We start from the raw sequence: 12146 nt of genomic DNA, 5'->3' as shown, positions 1-12146 counted from the left end.
AGAGAAGAGGGTGAATGAATTAAACGATACACTTGTTACGTCGTATCATAAGGCAAAATATACCCCTACTGAATATGATAGTGACTAACCAATTCTAGGATACCAGGTTGCCTTAAAGTAATCCACAAAATCTGATTCATCAAAAAAATCTTCTATAAAGTCCTCAAACAAACGCTTGCTTCCTCGTTGTTGACAGATGTTATCCACTGCCTGATGAAGCCTCCTTGATGTTGTAGCTCGCATCTCATTGTCCACACATTTCTTTACTAAGTTTTTATGCCATGCATGATGAACCCGCCAAAAGCTTATCATCACTGAACACTGAAATACATCACTGAGTATAATGAAAAAGAACTTCAGTGAATAAAATTGCCAGTATGAAGACTGGACGAGGACTGAGCAACCAACCTGATGGTGAGCACATCAGCTAGAGGATCATCCACTATGAAACCAGCTAAATTCCATGCAGGATCTTTCGTTTGATCTCTATTGTAAAAAGCTCTCATCCATTTATGGGCATTGGAACTTTCAAACTTCGGAGCAACTATCCACGCTACCGGAATGACCTTGTTGTCTTCATTAAATACAAGGAGACTATGAACGGGATACTAAATAAGGAAAACTAATGAAAATGGCTTGAAAACTTTGAGTTTTAACGATAAGGACAAAATAAAGGGTAATGTGAATAGTACCAGGTTTGATTTTTTAGTGTAAAATTGTGGTTTTTCATTAAAGTGAACAGTACCGTAGGGTTTTCGTTAGAACTCCCAAATAAATAACGTTGCAACAAGAACTAATTCTGTTTCTCATTATTACTATTAACAATTGTAGTTGATAATAAAAGGGTGAACAAACTAAACGGACCTTCAATTTGGTTGTTCGGAACCTTGAATCAGAAGCTATAAGGCTGTGATTGCCAAAGCGAATCATCTGTTGCAACTGCCACTCTGTTTGAATGCCCAAAGTTAAAGGGTCCACATCAGAGAAATCCTCATCGAAGAAAACATGACTCTGATGGTTTTCTACCCACATGTTAATGCTAACTGCAACATCAGCATCCAATTCATATATAGAACGTCGAATGACCCTCTCCTGCCTCCGAACATAACTATGGGTTAAAAGGTCATTGCAATTAGATGGACCACCTTGTTTCTCTACTGATTCATTGTGTCTCTGCATTATACTTTCCACAGAGACCCCCACATATAACAAAGACTGCACACGAAGAAGCAGACCCTCAGAGATACAAGGGGCAAACATAACACGTGCTCCAGCAGCCATCTTATCTTGTAGACCATGGCATGGCGCTCCTTTCCTATCTACATGCTAATCTTGATTATATATGATAAGCGCCACTGAGGGTTCAGCAATTAATCGTTTCACAATAAAGTGGCAGGTACAACCTCTCTTGGTTTTCAGTCGACCAGCATTTTTCTTCTTTGAGATATTAATCCTGCAGGGTCGTACAAGCCCACCCTTCCTCTGGTCATCAGGACCAAAGGAACACCAATATCTACACATTTGAAAAAAAAAAAAAAAAAAAAAAAAAAAAAAAAAAAGATAGGTTAAGCTGATAGGATACAGGAATGTTGTTCAAATCCTATGCACAAGTCATGTTGAATATACCTTCCCAACTTGAACATGTGCTTAAGTGCTTATTACCGTCATTTTCATATGAAGTGCTTTAGTGCTTAAGTGCTTATCACCGTCATTTTCATATCTAAATTCAAAAAAATCACTGTCCTAGTTTGAATTTTAAACAAATTCCCAATAGTCACACCTAACCCTTAACTATTAGTTGAATAAAAGGTTTTTCCAATCGAAAAAATGAACAAAAATGGCGGATTTTGCAACTGGCTTCGTAGAGTTGCACAATAATAACAGTAACAGAGGTCTTTTTTACTCTGAGAAGTACCAAAGAAAGTCAAAAACTTCATATCTGATAACAAGAAAACAAACAAACAAAAAAGCAGAAACAATTTAATTCATGCAATACATTTTCTTCCCAACAACAAGTTCAAAACTTTAGCTAACCATTTAACTCATTTCGTCTGTTTTCATAAATTCTCAGAAATTAACAGTCGAAAAACACAAATTAAAGGGGAAAAAAAGTGAACTTCCCGGAGTTTTCAGATAAGTGAAGTCGCTAGCTTCAGAGACACAAACTGAGCTATATCGAAAAATGTATATGTATATTTATGTATAAGGGGTAGAAGGTAGGGTTAAGGTTACCTGGTAAGAGAAGGGCAGCAGGGAGAAAGAGGTTGTTCTGTCTGCGGAGATTGGAAACAGAGAGGGAGGGAAGAGGACGGAACCCCCAATAAACCTTTTCGTCGTATGTTTTTCATTTTTCTATTTCTTGTTATTTTATCCAACTTTTTCTTTTTTACTAATTTCGCTTATAATACATGTATAATACACTTATATATGTATTTAGAAAAAATTGATTTGTATACACTTGTCAATCATACGGTAAAATACATGTTCATATACGTAAGTGACACACCCCGATCGAGATCAGGGCATGCTGGCCGTCACGTGGAAGTGACGTAACCATGTGCACAGTGCGGAAGCTAATAAAATAATAATGGAAATAGTAATACGAATAAATAAAACTGGTTTTACATAAAGTAATAACAAGTGCAAGCGTAAGTATGACGCTAAGTTCAGAGCATATAAGCCTAATGCAGTCCAGGAGAAAACGATGCAACAAAAGTACACCCGAAGGTGATCCTATGCTGGTGATCGTCTATCAGATATGCCGGGAAAATCCTCAGGGAAACCACCAAACGTGCTAGCCAACTAGAACCTGGAGGGGCACAAAACAAAAGCGTGAGTGGGCAAAAACAAAGCTTTTCGAAAACCATTTAATAAATAAGTTCTAACCCCTCGCCGTAAAACCTGTATACTTCCCAGAAAATAGATATATGTGTATATATATATATACACACATACCAATCATGCTCAAGAATATGCTATGCCAAAACCTCAAAATGAAATGCAAGTGCTCAGGTAAAATCATATCAATGTCATATAATCTGTCAGCCGAAGTCACCTAACGTGACCTGTACGGCTGAATCTAGAGCTCAAATCTCAATTTCGCTAACTAGACCTGCACACGAGTCGGAACCACCTAAAGTGGTCTGTACGACAGGCCTGGGTGTAACATATATATACGCTTAAGTGCTACGATCACGTAAAGGCTGTGCGAATAATCGCGGGTCACCTACGAGTCAGAACCACCTAGAGTGGTCTGTACAATAGGACTGTGCACCTAACTTGGATCCAAGCTGAGCGTGTGGTGCGGGAGGTGAACATCACGTGAAGGACTGTGCCCAACTCTGGGCGGGAGCACTAACACCGGGGATGCAGGTTATGAGCTCTCTATGCATCTCACATCACTACTGAAAGTAAACATGAATCACCCTTACCTGGCACTTACCTGTGCGTCCGCCGTACCAATACATATACATATATAAATGCAACTAATCATGCATACCAACTGGCAATATAAATATGGCATATAACTAATAAACGTTTAAATCAATTTCTGGGAAAATATAAGTACATAGGTATATACGGAAAACCAAAAGCCCACTCACTGGTATGTGGAAGGGTCGTATTTGATGCGAAAATTACTTGACACTCAAATTAAACCCTCGTTTGACAATTGTAGTAGAATGGATAAGTGAGGGATCGTTCTAGACCGGGGATTAGGAGGGCTTGCTAAAACCTTCTAAATTGACTTAAAAACATAAGAACACAATATAAAACACTATTTAATGCTCGAAGAAAGCAAAACTAAAAATAAGAAAGATTAAGACTAAGACTTCAACGAAATAGGGGGGAATTGGATTTGGACGAATTAAAACTAAAACGTAAAAACAATATAAAACGTTAAACTAGACTCAAAGAATGTGAAACTAAACGTTAAAACACTAAGACAAACCAAAAGAATCAAAATGCTTTAAAAACACAAACTAAATTGATTTCTAACTATATTGAACATTAAAGCAAAAGGGGAATTGAGGTTTGATGAAAATTGAAATAACGAAACAAGTTAATAACTAGACAGAATGTAATTGATGAAATAAGATGGTTGGTGAATTAGCTAGAGGTTCTTTCTCCACACATGATATTTATGCATATGAATCAATTTCCAGTTATTCCTTCATTGAATTATGAACGACAATGCCCCAAATTAACCGTGACATCACTAGTTAACCCTCAGATTTTCCTTATATTATTGGATTGGATGGCATCATTCGACAACCCAAAACATTCTCAAAAGTTCTCTACATGTCATCATAATAGAGATACAATCGAAGATTATTAAGAATAATGAAAACCATAAGCATTGACAAAGCACTTGCAACTATGACATCATGTTACTCATGCTAAGAATTAAACTTAACGCGATCGTGACAAGCGACCTTCACTACTTTCAAGTATAAGTTAGTAACGATTATGTGAAACCTTCTTAAACTTTAGCCACATATTCATGCATGCTAATTAAGTGTCGACCCTCAATCAACAAACACAAATAAGTTAATCATCAAATAGTTAAGCCAATTGCATTCACGAATCAAGAGTTCATAACCGGAATTCATCAATTCATATTACATAAATAATCATGGTATTGAAATCACCCCTAGCCAAAAAGGGTTTAGTTCCTCATAACTTTGAAATCAAAGAAACACCTAAACATTCCAACAACTCAAACTTGAATTGTATGAACGTTTAGGCACTCTTCTCTTCCTCTTCTCATATTACAAAACAAAGAGAATTGAATTTAAACATTGAAATCAAAGAAACGCGTAAACATTCCAACAACTCAAACGTGAATTGTATGAACGTTTAGGCCCTCTTCTCTTCCTCTTCGTTGTAGCACAAGGACTAAGGGATGTTGTTGGTGTGTTGAATGGATTGGGGGATTATGGAAATGGAAGAAATGGAGGAGAAAGGGAAGGGAAGAAATGGAAGTGTTTGAGGGGTGTTGTGTTGTGAAATGAGATGAGATGACCCTTTGTGTATGAATGCATGGGTTTTTATAGGGGGAATGGGAGAATATGTGGATGATTGTTTAAGAGTGAATGTGGTTGTTATGATGAAGAGTGAATAAATAATGCATGTAGGGTTAGGAAATAAAATCATAAATTAAAGGGGGGATGATTAAAGGGTGTGGCTAGGTTGGAAAGGTGTGGAAGATGGATGGAATCATGGGTAGTGTTGTTTGATTTGTTTTGTGGTTAATGGGAATGTGGTTGAATGATTAAATGGACATGTGGGGTGTAATTGCAAAGGGAATGCAAAGTGAATGAATAATGAATGCATGTGAGTTAAAGAGGGAGAATGTGGTGAAATGATGAAGTGGGAAGGTGGAAATGCATGTGAGATGTTGGAAAGGAAATGGGAATATGAGTAGGCCATGGCATGGGAGTTGTTTTGTTGGTGTAAATGTGCCATGGTTGCAATGATGAAGAATAAAGGGTGCATGTGGGGTGGAATTGAATGAATGCAAAGTGAATGAATAATGAAATGAGTTAAAGAGGGAGAATGTGGTGAAATGATGAAGTAGGAAGGTGGAAATGCATGTGACTTGTTTGTGGAATAAAGAATGAATGGTGGAATGATGAAGAGTTGCATAAAGAATGCATGTAGGGTTAGCTAGGTTGGCTTTGTTTGGGTGCATGTGTGTTAATGGTGGTTTTGCATGTGAATTGATGGATTGTTTTTGATGGAATGGATGGTTCTTTGCATGGCTTTTGAAGTGATTGTGGGCTTTGGAATTGGAAGGAAATGCATGGCCTTGGGGTTGGTTTAAGAGAGAATGGGCTAGGCCCTTTGTTTTATGTCCAAAATGAATACAAGGCCTTCAAATTCGTCCAACACTTTGGCTCCAATCATATGCTATCCATTCCAAGCCCAATTTTGCTCCAAAATGCTCCAAAATGCATCTTTTTGCTTCCTTAGCCATATGAACCTAAAAACACACGAAAATGGCTTAAACTACTAAAACAACTATGAATTAACAACATAGATGCACGAAAACAAGCTAAGTAAGTCGCCTAAATATGCTCCTATTACACTTACCTGTGCGTCCGCCGTACCAATACATATACATATATAAATGCAACTAATCATGCATACCAACTGGCAATATAAATATGGCATATAACTAATAAACGTTTAAATCAATTTCTGGGAAAATATAAGTACATAGGTATATACGGAAAACCAAAAGCCCACTCACTGGTATGTGGAAGGGTCGTAACCCCCCTGCCTCGAGTGACCACGCTCGTCCTCGGAATAGGATTCACCTATATGCGAAACAATTATAAAAACGTAAATTTTAAAGCACATAACCAAACTTAAGAAATAACTTCTCATACAATGCTCAAATGAGGTGTATGAATACACCAACGTGATCTACTCAACCTCAGGAACATCCCTATATTTTTAAAATAATTTTTCACCGCCGCACGCGTCCCCACGCGCCGGCCACGCGTAGGCACGTGCCTGGCACGCTGACGGCGTCAGTTGACGCCGTCAGGAATATTTCGTTATCCCTAACGGTAACCGTCAACGGTGTTAGGAATATTCCGTCGTCTTCTCCGGTGAGGCTCCGGCGCTGTCGCCGGTGCCGGAAAATCGGGAAAACTTTAAATCGTCCTATCTTCTTCGTTTTTCAACCAAATTTCACAAAATTGGTACCAAAATGAAGCTTACAACGAGATGAACAAAATCATACTACTTTCAAGTGCTAAAATCCATGAAATCTCACCTGGAAAATCACCCCAACTCCGCCCAACCTCGAAACTCACTATCCCGACGTCCAAAACCTTCAAACGAACCACCCCGAGCCTCCTAAGGACCTCACCAAGCTTCCTACAAGCTTGAAATTCCCAAAAACATAAGAAATTACGTGTGCATGAACAGTACCCAAAATCGGGTATCCCGAGTTTGACGTGAAAACGAAGGTATCCTTACCTGAAATGGGTATGGTTGGACTCCAATGAACCTCACGAGCATGGATATGTACTTTATTTCTTCGATCTGTGAAGATTTGGTGTGTTTGTGTGTGTGTGTCCGTACGTTGGAATGGAAAATGGGAAAGGAAATGGAGCTCGGGACAGGTGCAGGGATAGGGAAAACAGTGAGGGTGAGTGTGGGGAGGAGTGTGTGGTGCAAAACCAGCCACACCAAGCCAAAAAGAACAACTACACAACAAAAAATCACGCTAGGGGCAAAATCGTCTTTTCATGCGTACGTTTTTTAAAATTTTCGGAACGGGCTGTCACATAAGTGTGCAGTTTTCACATTTAATAAAAGGAATATAATGTTGCAAATAGTTTTTGAACAAGTTATTAGCACAAATAGCTTTCGATGCTTCACTTAAAGTTCTAAAGAAGAATTATCTTAGAGTTTCGCCATCTTCAATTAAGGGAAAGTATTAGTTTCATATCATTCTTATTTCGATTAAACCATTACTTTTTATTGAAGTGATCTAGTTGTTAATTGATTCAATTTCTCCTCGTGTTTATGTTTATTGAAATGCAGCATCTTAAAGATTGAAATCTGGATTTGAAAAAAGTCATTTGAAACCAGAGTTTTGTCACACCAGCCAAGTAACCCTAAAACCTATTCTTTATGATTCAACTATGTTCGAATTGCTTGATATGAATGATGTGTGTGAAATTAATAAGAATTTGGAAATGGGATTACAAAACCCTAGAACTTGAAGTTTCCTCAAGTTGAGGCTAGAACATGAAAACTAACTACGGCCTAATGTACTCTTATTCTGCATTTTTTTCATTGGTTTTTTGCTAACCTAGTGAGGTTTTGATGAGACATCTACTCTGAGTTGATCAAACCCTTGTGTATGCTTATGCTCATCTTTAAGATGTCAAGTATCAACATTGCTTTACCTCACCTTTTTTTCTTAGACTACAGGTTTGTCCCGTTGGAGAGATTGGAGAGAAAATGAAAAAGAATATCTAGAGAATAAGGCCTTCAACATATTTGGACCTAAAGTTGGGTCTACTTGGTCTACCTAACATTGGATTTAGGCTAATAGTTAACTTAGAATTAGACTTGAAAAATAAATACCCAATATAAATAAATAAAAAATAATCAAATTATATCTTATACAGTTTAGTTTGGTTGGGTTTTAATCGGTACGAATTTTTTCGATTTCAGTTCGGTGTTTATCCCCTTTTTTTCGGTTTTCCGAGGTCCTGTTTCTCTCCCTATGATACCATGCATGGCCCCCGCCTTTTACTTCTTGTATATTGATTTCAAATAATCAATAAAATCGCTTCTTTTGTTTGCCAAAATCTTGATTTCAAATAAAATGGCTTCGATTAAACTCCGTGTAAGATTAGTCATGCCTCAATTCTTTTTCATGCTTGTTGCAGATCAAACGGTACTCGATGTATGCCCAAAAGTTTATAATTCATTCCCTATAACCGATCCATTCATACATATCTAGTTTTACGATATCTCCAGTAGCAAACCAATGCTAGAGTCCTTCATGCCTTCGGACATTTGTCTACGTTAATGTTTTTTCTCTTGGTCGAAAGGCGTTAGGGCAGATCTCCAGACATGGTTCCTTGAGGAGTGGCATCAGCTTCAGGAAGCGGAGGGAGAACCCCGAATTTAAATTGCCGTGTTTGAGTTCAATTGAGAGAGTCAATTGTAGGACAATCAATATGTGCAAATGAGTAGAGCTATGGAGGTCTTGGGGTTTTACCTGACGGCTATGATCGACGAAGTTTGGCTCCATCGCAAAAGCAACGCCCATGTAATCTTTTGAAGAAAGCCTGCAAGAATTCAGACATATACCGACGCATTTGCTTTCTTCTAAGTACTTGCATTTCTCTACAAACACCTGCGTCAATGGTGAACCCTCCCATTCATTATGTTTATCGCGACCATGAACCTGACCTTAAAAATGAAAATGTAAACGAAGAACGGCGGACTGAACTCGCTCACCCCACTACTCCATGAGGTCCTGTCTGGTAAGTCGATAGAACTTAGTGCGTAAGGACCCATGAGCCATTGACAAGTAATTGCAGTTACCCTTGCAACCATGATGGGCCATGGCAGCTACTTTTCTACCTTGTAAAGGTGCTATCAGCAACGTATAAAGGTCTAGCAGCAACAGTGGAAACAAGGATCTCAATATTCTTGCCTGCCAATTGAGCACAAAGCACCTACATAACACTCACTTATGGGCATCATCTACCCAATTAACAACACACACATGGCTCCTTACATCTAAGTGAATAATTTTTGGGTGGGTGAATCGCAACTAACATATCAACTATGCAAATCACCCATAGTACAACACGTGATTAATAACCACAAGTGACAATGTTAACGTCGACATCAAAACATCCTCAATTTGTATAGTATTCCCTCCTTGTAGACAAGTCACAGTTTGACATTTCTACATAATTGTTTCTGTTTTTTTATACAAGTTATTTCACGTTACTATAAGTTTCAGTTTTTGATTTGCATGTAAGGAGTTAGGTAGCATTGGTCGACTAATGTAGCACATGGATTAATAACTACACGTGACAATGACAATGTCAAAACTAAAAAATTTCTCCATACGTAGTATTGTCGGCCTCCTTACAAACAGGTCACAATTCAACATAGGTTGATAAGTTTTTCTTAACAAGTTACTTCACATTACGTCAATATATGGTTCAGTTTGCAATTTGCTGGTAAGAAATCGGGAATTTTATTAGCCACTCTCCCTCCTAGTCTCCTCTAATATTCTTTCATAGTTATTTTTGTAGTTTAATCATATTATCATGTTTAGTCAGGTATTGGTGATAACACGATTAAACTACAAAAATGAAGACACAAGAATAAAAGTGAAAATTACAATGAACTACATGGATTTTAGTTCAACCTATTTCAAAACGTCATAAAACAGAACAATTAACTAAAATGAACAACTTTTGACCTTTTGGTTGCTGAAATGATCGAAATCAAATTTTGCCAAACATAACAACATCGTGTCAACTACACAACGACTATAAAAGGACGATGTATGCTATAAAATGGATTATTTTAGTAATCAATTTTCAGACGGAAAAAAAAAAAAAAAAAAAATTGTCAATTGGGCCGGTGCCTGGCCTCGACCCATTATCGGGCCCAGTTTAATTAGAAAAAAAGGTGTGATTTAAATGCACCGTGTGGAAACCGAAATCTAACTTGTCCAACACGTTAAACCCTAGAAACCCCCTTTGGCTTTGAGAGAGAGAGAATCGACTCCCACAAAAATGAATCTGAGCCGTTCGATATTTACCGGAATGTGGCTGGCGAGGAAGCTCTGCACGACAGTTGAGGCTGCGACGGTGGCGGAAGCTGTGACGGCGGCGAAAATGGGTCAGCCGGGAAACCCCATTAGGCTTTATCGGAGGCTATCGGCTTTGGGAGCGACCGGAGAAAACTTGGCGAAGACGTTAAACCAGTACATTATGGAGGGCGAAATGTTCAGGAAGAGTCAGCTCGCGAAATGCAACAAGGAGCTCCGCAAGCACGGCAAGCACCAGCAGGCCCTCGAGGTTACGCCCATTTCCACTTCTACCCCTCCCCCTTTTCAATTGCAGGCAATGTGAATCTATTTCTTGAATTTTAGGGCCGTTTGATAATCATTTCGTTTTTAGGTTTTAGTTTTCATTTTGTTTTAGGAGACATCGAAGATCGGAAGAAGGCTGGTGGGCGACGATGTAAAAGAAATATCTTAAGAAACTATAAAAGCAAGGTTATCAACCGGGGTATTAGGTGTTTCGAGTTTACAATTCGATCTAATATTTGTATGAAATTGCAGTAGGTGTACATGGTTGTCAAATTGTATTAGTAATGAAGTATAGTTCTTTGTTGTTGTTCGGAATCGTCGGTTTTTTAGTGCAGATAATGGATAAGGGATGGATTTTATGAGAAATGGAGTAACTCGAAATCTCGACTATGGCCGTACCCGGCTTGAGTGCGTGACGTCCCACAAACGTCAAGGGATCAGACAGCCGCTGAGGATTTTGTCAGCGGCCTGGACGAATCGTCAAAGACCTATCACTTACAGTGCACTTATGCACTATTACTGGCTGACATCTATGCAAAGGCGGAGCTTTTTGACGAGGCAGATGAAGTCCTTAAGACGGCAGAGAAACTGGTGAAACCCCTGAAGCGGCGTAAGCATTACTATTTTTTAATTAGCCTCTATGCCTGCACTTCTAATCTAAGTGGAGTCAAAAGGGTATGGAAAACACTCAGGAAATCTTTCCCCACAAAAAACAATGAAAGCTATCGTGTAATGCTTCAGGCCCTTTGTAAGCTAAATGACATTTGAGGGATTGAAAGAAATGTTTGAGGAATGGGAGTCCATTTGCTCCAAATATGATATGAGTTTGGCAAATGTTGCTATACGTGGGTACCTCAGTCAGGGCATGCACGAAGAAGCAGAATTGATCTTTGCAAATGCCTGTAAGAAGACGAAAGGTAAGGGGTCTTTCCTCGAGGCTCGGGAAATGCTCATGGTTCACGCCTTGAACACCCGTAGGGTGGATTTGGCTGATAGCCATTTGGGAGCTGCTGTTTCGGAAAGCAAGGATGGGGAGTGGCATCCATCCCCTGATACCAGAATTGCATTTCTCAAGTATTTTGAGGACGAGAAAGATGTTGATGGTGCTGAGAAATTTTGCAAGATTCTGAAGCGTCTAGGTTGTCTCAGTTGCAACGAGTATTGTTTGTTGCTTAAGACTTACATAGCTGCTGGAAAATCGGATCCTGCGATGAGTCAGACATTGAAGGAAGAGCATATTGAAATCAGCCCCGAGCTTGAGAATTTACTTGAAAAGGTTTCCAAGTGAATTGACTGCTTAGAGCAGCCCCCTAGAACTTCCAACACATTTTTCGGTTCTTGAACTTGTATAAAGGGAATCTTTAGCGTTGGATCTTACAAGCTTTCAGTATTTTCAGATTGATACAATCAGTATTGTATCAACACGTAAGTATGCAGGCATAGATTTTGCTGTTTATGGTATCAAAACATGTATTGCACTTCAGTGCACATGCTTTTCATTGACTCTCAGCATTGGAACTTACGTTTTTAATCACACATTCGTTATATCATT

At 38.7% G+C, this 12146-nt stretch overlaps 2 pseudogenes; one reads left to right on the top strand and one right to left on the bottom strand.

Moving 5' to 3' along the window:
- Nucleotides 1–1536, bottom strand: part of LOC125472682 — a 102821-nt pseudogene extending 101285 nt beyond the window's left edge.
- An 8672-nt stretch (nucleotides 1537–10208) lies between these two features.
- Nucleotides 10209–12144, top strand: LOC125472687 (annotated as a pseudogene).
- Nucleotides 12145–12146: the final 2 nt, after the last annotated feature.

This window comes from the organism of the source record quoted next, unplaced genomic scaffold (assembly GCF_019419815.1).
Source record: "Pyrus x bretschneideri cultivar Hongxiangsu unplaced genomic scaffold, Pyrus_bretschneideri_v1 Contig71, whole genome shotgun sequence".
NCBI lineage: Eukaryota > Viridiplantae > Streptophyta > Magnoliopsida > Rosales > Rosaceae > Pyrus > Pyrus x bretschneideri.
Note: the sequence above shows the minus strand (reverse complement) of the source record. Positions and strands in the feature narration are given on the sequence as shown.